This window comes from Gossypium hirsutum, chromosome A13, assembly GCF_007990345.1.
Source record: "Gossypium hirsutum isolate 1008001.06 chromosome A13, Gossypium_hirsutum_v2.1, whole genome shotgun sequence".
Lineage (NCBI taxonomy): Eukaryota > Viridiplantae > Streptophyta > Magnoliopsida > Malvales > Malvaceae > Gossypium > Gossypium hirsutum.
Genome location: NC_053436.1, coordinates 100,099,983 through 100,111,781, shown reverse-complemented (window position 1 = coordinate 100,111,781; position 11,799 = coordinate 100,099,983). Strand labels below are relative to the sequence as shown.

Genomic DNA, 11,799 nt, shown 5'->3' with positions numbered 1-11,799 from the left:
ATTTACTTTTCTAACTCAATTCCTACTTTATTTCTATTCAATTTCCTTCCATATTCTACTTAACTATCTAATGTTCATAATAAAACCCTAATTTAAAACTTCTTTCAATTTATTCCCTACAACACAAAATTTAGAGCCTAATTTACAATTTAATCCTTTAATAAATTCTAACTTAAAATTCATTCAATTAAATCCCTAATTCATTATTTTGTTCAACATGAACTATGTTCAAAAACCTAAGAACTTTCAAAACTTTAACTTAATTTCAACAAAACCTTACTCTAAAGCTTCAAAAACATCAAAATTAAGATAAAGGGACTTAATTTAACTTACCAATTAAACTTCAAGCTTCAAATCTTTAGTTTTCCCTTTTTATTTTTCTTTTCTATTCTTTCTTCCCCTCTTCAAACGGCCTCTGTTCTTTCTCTTTATTTCAGATCTATTTACTTTATTTTAATTTATTTTCTATTTAATTAATTAATAAATATAAAATATCTATTTATCCATGAGGGTCATATCCCTGCACTCATTTCTGAATGTATCGGACACAGCTATCACGAGTACTTTAAGATTGGCTGTTTTTATTACACTTCAACCTCCAACTACATTTGCAGTGTGTGTGCATATGCATCTGTGCATGCATAAATTGGAAAATTCTATCATGGTTGGTCTTTCCATTCATAACCTTGCTTTATTTGTGTTATTTGGCATTTTTGCTAATATGCCTCACCCATTTTGACGCAAAGAATTATTCAGTGTTTTTTTTTTTTGTTTCTTACTAATTATTCTTCTTCTATTCTTATTTTAAATGAATGGATGTTGGTTCAACTATTTCTTTTTCCCACAGTTCGAATGGGATACAAATTTAGGCATATTTTTAGATTCAAATCATCATTAAAATCTTTTTTTCTGGTCTCTTTGTATTTTCTAGAAGACTTAATGTAACCAGAGAACTGTTGAAGTTGTTGCAAAAAAAAAAAAAACTGTTGATGAAGTTGCATTCCATCCTTATCCTTGTGTATCATTTTATTTCTTTTATCAGATTTTGAACTGATAAATTGTACTGTAGGTATTTGTCACCATTGTGGGGGTAATTTCTTATACATTTGCCACCCCTCTGACGCAGAGAAGGTGCAAGGGTGATTTGGGGGAACGTGGATAGAATACTGGGTCAGCCGTCACTTATTAGAGAATCTTCTAGAGGAAAGTATCCTTGGTCTCTATCATGCAGTGGTGATAAAATATCACCTTAAAAAAATGGAAATGGGTTTCTTTTACCTAAATATATTAAAAAAATTAAATATCTAAATAGGTTGTCAGCTAGATTACATATTAAAATGATATTTTTTTTGAGTCGCATCTATCTGACAGGTTGCAACAGCCGCAACATTTTTTTTATATTAAAATATTTTTTTCGTTTAATAAAATATTATTATTTTATTTTTACTAAAAATACTTATATTTATATACAGGTAAAAATACAGTCAACGGGTCAAAATATAGGTAAAAAATACTCGAAAAAGGTCGCGCCTGATAGGTAGGCACAACTGCTCCACCTCAGCTCCCCCTGCGCCTCGCGTGCTGCCCTCTGCCACTGTCTGTTGCACAGGTGTAGTCCCTTCAAGGGGAAAAAAATGGTAAATGGGGGACCTTATAAGCATGGTCCCCCAAGTTGAAGTTTGAAGCAGCCACCGAAAGAGAGAAAGGAGAAGAAAAAAAGAAGAAGAAGAAGAAATAAAGAAAAAGGGTAAATTACACAAACAGTTACTCAACTTTGGGGTAACTAACAAAATAGTCACTTAAGTTTTATTTTAGTCACTCAACTTTGAAAAAAATAACAAAACAGTCCTTTTAACCATTTTTCATTTCAGATGTAATGGAAAAATGACATGGCATTTAACGGTGGTTGGCTGTCATTTTAACAGTCTTTTTTAACCCTAAACAGCCCTGGACAGTAGAAGAAGAATAGAAGAAGAAGAAGAAGAAGAAAAAAAAGAAGAAAAAGAAGAAAAAGAAGAAGAAGAAAAAGAAGAAGAAGAAAAAGAAGAAGAAGAAGAGAAAATGGAAGGAGCTTTGTATCAGCGATTCCCAATGGTCAAAAATTTGGGAACTCAAAGACGACTATGCTTTCACGGCACCGACACCTCCATGGCCAACGCCCTTCGCCGCATCAGGGACATCTTCAGGTGGTCGTTCCATTGAGATCTCCTCATGCTTGATTTTTTCTTTATTTTCTACTGTTTTGAGAACGGATTTGGCTGCTGCAACGTCTTCAATTGAAGGCCTTGGTGGAAGTGATCTGTAAAGTCTCATGATTTCTTGTACCTTTTCTACAAAAGCTGGTGATAGATCTTCCTTTGACATCACCCGCATGGCTATGGTGGTTTTTGGTTTTAGACGAGGAAAAGAGATTGTTTTAGAAAGTTTATCTTGAGTGTTGGCGAAGGGTCTTTGATCTTCATAATAAAATACTATATGGATTAGACTAATTATTTATAATAGTTGGCTGCCATTTCTGTATTTTCTATACAATTATATTTTACTGATATTACAACTATAGGAGTGGAAATTTTTATGTCGGTTAAAAGAAAAAGAAGTTGTTTTCTTCATTTATCTCTGCGCTTGTATACAGTATGTTATGGTGGATTCACTACAAGAAAACAGACTTTTAGCAGCTTTTTTTAGCGCCGCTAAAACTATTTGCGGTGTTTTCACAAGCGCAGCAAAAAATGCCGCTATAGAAAACACCGCAAAAATTTGCGGTGTTTATCTGGAAAAAATGCCAAAAAAGATCAAGACTTTTAACAGCGTTTGTGGGTAAAGCGCCGCTAAAAGTCATGTTGCAATGTACATTTTTTGCCAATATCCAACCCTTCCTGCATTAAATCCAACCAAAAACAGCAAATATAGCATGAAATCCAACCAAAACAGAAAATGTAGCATAAAAAATACAACCAAAAATAATAAATCTACATGATACTTCAAATTAAACGAAAGATATATGATGTAAATTAATAAATTAAGTATAACTCAAAATATTCTTACAATAATGTTAAATGTGACAATGTTAAAAACATTCTTATAAGGAGAAAACTAATGTCTAAGACGCTGTCTTTTGCGACTGCTGAAACATCTGCATCATTTGCAAAAGCGCTGGGGCTCATCGTACTTTCTGCTCTATTTTGCTGCCATCGCTGCTGCCTCTGCTTCCCTCTCTGCTGTCGCTACCTCCCTCGTTGCTGCTACTGCCATTGCCTCTCTCTCTGCTGCCTCCGCTCTAAGTTGTTGCTGGAGTTCTTTATATTTTCTTTGAACCTCGGTAATTTGCTCAACTGTGCTCACTTGCATCTGAGCTATCTGGTCTCTTAACCTCTGAACTTCAGCTTGAGCTTGACTCCCGGAAGGCATGTATTGCTAGGAGCCGGATCCAAAATATTGGGTCGGGGTAACACCAGATCCTTGAAATCAAACCCGATCGTACCTTTCAGGACCCAAAACTTCAGTGATAATTCTGTTATCAATGTTCTCAAGATTAACAGAACTATCAGTCGAAGCAATCGCTTCATACTCCGCCTTGTTCTCCTTTAGTTTCTCCTAATAAATCAATGAAATAGTTAGAAACGAAATATATAATAAAAAGGAATGCAACATAACTTAACATTATTTAAAACTACTAACGACGAATTAAACCATTATAATTAAACATTATAAATATTTATAATAAATCAAATTTTATTAAGTAAATATACCATAATTTCTCCAGCTTCAGATGTCATAGGAATCCATCTTTCTTCCTATGCATAATCTCAAAAAGTTGAAGGCGTCCAACTTTTTGACCAGACGAGACTTCCTACAATATAGTAGTAAAAATATTATTTAATAGTAGAAAGTCATTAATATTTGACAGAATTAATAAATTCATAATACCTCGGCCTCAGCTACAGAAGCAAAACTTCTCGACCCTGCCGTGTGCATGAATTTTTGTTTTTGTCTGCTGCTTGTTCCAACTTGCTCACAGTCCTACATAATGAAATTCTTATTACGTATATAGTAAACACTATATATATATAAGAGCTTGGAAGTACGTAATACCTTTCCTTTCTTTGAATTCTAGAATCTAACCGCATCTTCCCATTGGTACCTCAGCATTCCCGGCGGGACGTTTTGCAATTTTTCTTTGAGGCTTATGTCTTTCTTAAAATATTGTTTTTTCAAAGTGCTTTTATGGTCTCTCCATTTTTTACCCAATGCCTTCTTGATATAGTCATCCGAGACTTCTAAAACAAATCTCTCCTAAAAAAACACAAGTTTAGAATGTAAATATAAATGAAACTTAAACCAAAGTATTATAAATTTCATTCACGTTTTGTTACCTTAATATTATCGAGAGCTTGATTTTTGTTGCTATCAGGCATGTGATTCCATGATTCGTAGTTGATGGGCAACATGTTGGCATTTCGTGCTATAATGCCCAAATAGCCTGCTAAAAGTCGAACTTCAGATCCAACAGGCTGACCATGACTGTTTCTACTTACTTTGACACGCTCGATAGGATTTAAGTAGTATAAATCTTTAAGTAGCGTACGTCCTCGACCTCTGCGCGTCCCACTACTTTCAGCTAAAAAAACGATATATTATTATATTAAAATTGAAAAATAAATCAATAATAAAAGTCAACACACATGTAAAATAAACTTAACATTACTTTGAAATTTTGCAAGCTCATCAAGTGTCTCCGACACATTCGAAGTTCCAACAACTGTCTGTTGTTCACTATTTGCTTCTTTCGAATTTGGAGTATTTTGGACAATACTTAAATCTCGTAATTTCTTCTATGCATTTTTCCTGCAATACACATTAAATAGTTGAAATTTTAGTAACAAATTACAACAATAATAGTGCATATAAAATAGTTAAATTATATAACATAACCAAGATTAAAATTATAATATTACATATAATTAAAAAATCGTAAAATCTTACACATCATTAATGTCGAACCCATTAATGTCGAACCCATATAAATATTACATATATTTCTGATCTTTTGATGATGTCATCTCTACTTCCGTTACCTATGTCAAACAAGTCTCTAGGGGTGTTCCAAATTACAACATACCAACCCTCATCAGTTGGATCTTTCGAATAAAAAACTTGTTTCACTTGAAAAGAAAATACATATGGCTCGTCCATCAATTGTTGTCCAGTGTGAATCAATTGAGAGAAATTAACCATTGTAAAACCAAAATGATTATTTTTAATTCCGTGAGCAGTATTAACTTCAACCCAATCACACCGAAATAAGACAAATTTCCATTTGCCATAGTAATCCAACTCAATAATGTTGGTAAGAAGTCCGTAATAATCCACATTACCCTCAATCGGATTACTGTCCCTAGCACTAGCATAACTTGTAATTGAAGAATTAACAACAATTCCACAATTTTGAGTTCTCCTCATTCTCTCGCGATATTTTGTATGAAATCTGTATCCATTGATAAGGAAGGCACTATATCTTTTTATTACTCTATTCGGACCTTGGGAAAGCCATTTAACTTCATGCAAATCCATGGAGGCAAATTGTAAGGAACAAGCACTACAGGCCAAATATTGTATGAAATACTCATGATTTTAAAAGGATTAAAGCCGTCAGCTGCTAGCCCAAGCCTCACATTCCGAGGATCTCTTGCAAAGCTTGGAAATTTACTTTCAAATGATTTCCAAGCTAAAGAATCCACAGGATGTTTTAATAATCCATCATCGGTTCGTTAGTCATTATGCCACCTCATAGAATCGGCTGTCTTTGACGACATGAAAAGCCTTTGAAGTCTTGGTATTAGGGGAGAATATCACAAAACCTTGACTGACTTCTTTCTTAACTGTGCCCCACCTTCAACCACATTCACATCTTCTGTATTCCTATCCATCCAACGAGACTTACCGCAAACATGACAAGACTGTTGGTTTTTCTGATCACCCCAGTACAACATGCAGTCATTTGGGCAACTATGAATTTTATCGTACCCGAGGCCCAAATTTTTCATCTTGACAAGACTGGGGGATTTTTGCAAATGGAAACATCTCTCTCAGAAACTCTAGCAGCATTGTAAAAAAGTTTTCGGTCGACCCTCCCAAACATTTTAAATGAAATAGATGAATGCAGAAGGACAATTTAGAATATTTTGATCCCTCGTAAAGTTCTTCGTTCATTTCATTAAGTAAATTGTAGAACTTCGCTGCTTCTTCATTTGGCTCCTCATCAGGTGCACTTGTTCCCGTTTTGGTAAAAACATTTCCACCAATATTACAATCATCGGATGCAATAAAGTCAGGTGGAAATGGTTGCTCACCATAACTGTGCATATTAAATGCATCTCGCAACATACCTTCCATGTTATCTTGTCTAACATACTGATGGTAAGCAGTATCAGGATAAGTCGGATTAATCGTTGAAGAGGTTCTACTAGATGTACACTCTCCATGGAATATCCATTTTTTATACCCCCGAATATAGCCATCACCAATTAGATGTTCGTAGACAACTTCACGAAAATGCCAATTGATGTTGCCACACTTCTTACACGGGCAAAGAATCATATTCTCTTGGCTTGCATTTTGAAATGCAAAATCTAGAAAAGTTTGTACTCCATTTCGATAGTCGTTGCTTACCCTTGAGAAATTCATCCAACTCCTATCCATTTCGTTGTTCTTGAAGTCTAAAGTTGACAATAAATTACGGTTACTAAAATAGATAATACATATCAAGTATCAAGTATCTAATGGGTGTAAACTAATTCAAGTAAGTTGCGGGATTTTCAAGTGTATATTTATGTATTACGTAAGTTAAGTAAGTTTTGTAAGTTATGTAAGTTATGATATGATATAAATTTATTTAAGGTATGTAAGTAAATTATGATATGAAATATATTTATGTATTACGTAAGTTATGTAAGTTATTACATGATATAGGTTTATGTATTATGTAAGTTATTATATGATATATATTTATGTATTATGTAAGTTATGTAAGTTATGTAAGTTTAAAATATCATGTATTTAATTATTTTAATTAAATAATATTTAAATAAATTAATCCAAATTATATAATTTAAAAAATTGTGTTTAAAAAAGTCGAAAACCGTATAAGATGAAATGTCAACTTTGTTCCTTGGAAAAAAATAATAAAAATAAAGTTTGACGATGTGGAAAATCACCAGGAAAAAAAATATTTTAATTAAATAATTTTTAAATAAATTAATCCAAATTATATAATTTAAAAAAATTGTGTATAAAAAAGTCGAAAACTGTAAAAGATGAAATGTCAACTTTGTTCCTTGGAAAAAAATAATAAAAATAAAATTTGACGATGTGGAAAAAATAAAAAAAATAACATGTGTGTGATATCTAGAAACTGTTGATTTTAATCTCAAGGCCGAGAAAGGTATATATGATAAATTTTGATGAACCTAAGTTTTGTACTTGATGACTTGTAAATTTGAGCATTATTATATCTATGTATTGTAGAGGAAAACAATGACAAGTTTATCGATAGATTTAACAAATTAAATATACATACCTATTTGAAATTGTACTTACCTTGTACTTAGCTCATGGCATACATGGTAGATTTCAATGGAGAGATATCAAATAAAGAATTAGCAAATTAAATATACATACCTCTTAAAAATTGTAAATTGGATGGTAGAGTCAATTCTAACAAATTAAATTACACCTGCAAACAATGAACAACCATGAAATAAAAAAATAATCTAAGGGTAAACAAGAATAGTAATTTGATTTTTACATTAAAAAAATGTACAGTAATAAACTTGAAAATTTATAAACTAAAATGGAAATTCAAAAACCCTTTGAAATTAGACTAACATAGGTTTACTACATCCACTGCTTACAACATGGGTTTATTGCTTCTATAAACTCAAATTAGACATTGTTGAGGAAATATAACACATTCTGATAAAGTAACAAGCATTTCAAAATAATTCTCTCCATGCTATGTAAAGATACCAAATTCCTAAATAAAATAGTCCCAACTTCAAAATAATTCTCTCCATGCTATGTTTATAAAAATTGCAGTCATAAGTTTACTTGGATTATGTTTGCCACCATTACCGAATAAAGCTTTCTTATCTTTGAGCCATCTTCAATTTCACAAATTGATTGTCATTGTCTTAATTTGTTTTTTTTTCTTTTGTCTTAATAGTCAAAAGAAGCACACAAGAAAAAGAAAATGCACCTAAAATTGTGCCCAACTCCATTATATTCAAAAGCATTATGAAAGGAAAAGAAAATCAAAATCTAAAATTCTAAAGCATACTCATTTGTATTGTGGTTATAAATAATAATAATATCAACCCAGCTCGTGGATAGTGATAAAAATTTAAATTTAAATTAAATTTTAATTAAGAATCTAGAGATTAAATCGAAAACTTGAAAAACCTAAAAAAATAATTTATTTTAGAAAATAAAAAGGAGAAATGTAAATTTGAAAATGAAAAACAATTAAAAACTGTAAAAAATGGAAAGGAAAATAAGAGAAGAAAGGGACCACAGCATGTGAGTGGTAAGCTGCAACTAAAAAATTGGGACCCAATTTGGACAACACTTTCATATTTCTTTTTTCTCCATTCCAATCTCGTCGGTGATTTTCCCCATTTCTTCAATCTTTCGTCGGTGATCTCTTTTTTTGTTTCTCCTTTATACAAGCTGGAATTCTATAAATGATCCTTATATTATAGGTTTTAGATGAATTTAGTCTCGTTACTTTTTAATATATAATGTATATTTTCAGTTATGAGGTTAATTTTTTTTAATCCTATCAAATAATTTCTCAAAAGAAATTGGCTTCTTAACACTGTGGGGGCATCACTAAATCATCCATTGTAATTGAAGCAAAATTTTTTGAAGCAAAAAGCATCACTAAATCTCAATACTGTGCGTAATCTCAAAAGAAAAAGTGTTCTATTTCTACTCTATCACAACAAGTTCTATTTCCACCCTATCACAACAAAACAAGCACAATTTCATTTTATGAAATGAAAGAAATAAGTATCATGCAGCAAATGGGTAGCGGAGTTGAATCAACAGAGAGCAGAGACTGAAGCTTTAGAAATATTTTCAGGCATTTTAAGCTATGGAGAGCAAAATTTACCGACTGGTTGTGGCAGCGGAGAGCGACGGCGACGGGACGCAGAAGAGACGACGGTGGACGGCGATGAGTAGGTGGTCGGTCGACTGAGATGCCTAGGGATTTTGGGGGAAATTAAGGGATTAGGTGAAATTAGGGGAAATCTATTTTGGTGTTTTAGGGGAAAAGGCTAAGACTGTCGGGCATGAAAGAAGAAGATGAAATTTAACAAATGAAAATGACGCCGTTTCGGCAAAAAATATTTGACAGTTTGCGGTGCTTAGGAAACGCGCCGCTAAAAGCTATCATTGCGGCATTTCTAAGAAAGCGTCACTAATCTCCAATTAAAACGACGCCGTATTTATTAAGCATTAATGTTTTTTGCCGCAATAGATAGCTTTTAGTGGCGTATTAGTTGCATGATAACTTTGAAATTTTAAGTTTAATTTTCACTTATATAAATTAAGTGTAGAGGAATTAATTTGAATTGAATTCTTCGTTCAATTAATTCTTTAGATTAATAATTTTAATTATTAATACTAATGATGATAAATGTTAATATGATGATAAGTTATAATTTAATCCTAATATTATGAATTAAAGTTTAAAAGATTTATCTCTTGCTGATATATGGTACATACTAATCTTTTTTTTTTTACATTTTACGGAAGTAGATAATTTTCAGTTTTTATCTTTTAAATATGCTTAATATTTAATCCTTATTGTATAGCCCAAATTTTTCCCGGGCTAAAAAGCCAAATTATTAAAACCCTAAAAGCCCAATTAGCCCACAACCTTAACTAATTTTCAGCCAAAAAAAAAAAGAAAAAACCTAGCCACCACAACTTGCTCTACTTGCTCCACTTACACCTGCAAAAGTCAAAAGAAGAAAAAAACAAAAAGGGGCAGAAAAGAAGCAAGAAAACAAGGAAATAGAAAATAGCAAATCCATTGTATTTCGGTTATAAAGCCTGAAATCCCGGATTTTTTGGGGACAAAAACACGAATATTGAAATAAAAAGGAGGAGAACGGATTGTAGAAAAAAAAAGAGAAAAAAGAAAAAAAAGGGGGAAGGTATGTAAAAGCAAAACAAAAAGTTTTTTTGAATCAATGAAAACAACATATTTCTCAAACACATAATCGAGATTGAACATCAAAAAAGAGAAAGAAACGAAAAACAAAATCAAAACCGAAAAGAGGTGATTTTCGTTTCCTTTTTTTCTTTTCAAATCTTTTTTCTTTCTCTTTTTCTTTACATAGACATATATCTTAAAAACATATAAAAAATATAAAAAAAATACATTTTTTTTGAATTTTCGGCCACCGTGCGTGGTGGCCGGTGGCGGCGCAGGCGGCGGAGCTCACGGTGGTGGGTGACCGGACCATAGCCGAAGTTTGGCCGGAGTAAAGAAGGCCTTGAGAGAGTTTGAGAGAAGGGGTTAGTTTTTTCTTTATGAAATGGGGAAAATGAGTTTTTTTCTAGGGAAATTTGACTTATATAGCCAATCAAAACGACGTCGTTTTGGGCTTAAGTCACTAATGTCAAAACGACGTCGTTTTGGTCCTTAACCCATGGCCGACCTGAGACCCGACCCGCTCCAACTTCAGGATCCGCGTGTTTTCATTGGAGGGGCTATTTGCGTATTTAGCCCCTCAGCTTTTTTATTACTTTGCAATTAAGTCATTTTTTATTTTTAATTTGGCCCTAAAATTTGTCGTGATTTTCAATTTAATCCTAGCTGATGCTATGTGTTTTAGAAAGGGGGTTATTGCACTTTAGGCCCTCCGTTGTTTCATGCGTGTTTAAATAAGCCCCTTTTTTATTTTTAATTTGCCCCAAAACTTCGTTTTTAATTTGAACTTAGTCCTTTTTTTTAATTTAAGTTGATTTTTATATTATCTTTGCTATTTTAATTTTTAATATTAGTTCCAATAATATTATATATATACTTTTAAATACACTCTTTTATTTTTTATTATTATAAATATTAATATTTTCCTTACGTTATTATTATATCGTATCGTCCTTTTTTTTATTATCATATCATTATGTACACATTATTTTTATTATTTTTACTACTATTATTATGTCTATTATTAGTATTAGTATTATAATTACTATTATTACACTTATATACATATATATTTATATGTAAAGTTATCAATGGTTATTTTTATCATCATCTTAATATTAATATGTATTTATTTTTAACATATATATGTATATATTTATGAGGTATTATTAATAATTGTTTTGTAACATTATTATTATTATTTCTAATGTGTATGTATTATATATATTTTATACATTTTATATATATTATATATATTTATTATATTTTTATGTATATATTTTTAATATCATATTATTCATATATTTTTTATATTATGTAAATATTTTCAATACTACATTATGTATATATTTTTGTCTATATTGTATACATAATTTTAATACTCAATACTATTATCATAAATATGTTCTTGATATATGTATGTATATATATGTGTTTTTTTTATTCATATATTATTATCATCATTTTCCACTTTTTATTATACTATTTTTATTTTTGTACATACTTCTAATATCATTATTATTATTATTATTATTATTATTATTATATCTGTGTGTGTATATTTCATGTAATATTTGTGT

The 11,799-nt window shown here is 31.3% G+C and overlaps 1 long non-coding RNA gene across 1 annotated transcript; it reads right to left on the bottom strand.

The window, feature by feature from the left end:
- Nucleotides 1-4,558: 4,558 nt before the first annotated feature.
- On the bottom strand, nucleotides 4,559-10,590 carry LOC121212511 (uncharacterized). The gene is made up of 4 exons (XR_005907784.1): nucleotides 9,170-10,590; nucleotides 7,678-7,732; nucleotides 4,706-4,845; nucleotides 4,559-4,618 (listed from the first exon to the last, which is right to left on the bottom strand). It is a non-coding gene; the product is annotated as an uncharacterized lncRNA (long non-coding RNA).
- Nucleotides 10,591-11,799: the final 1,209 nt, after the last annotated feature.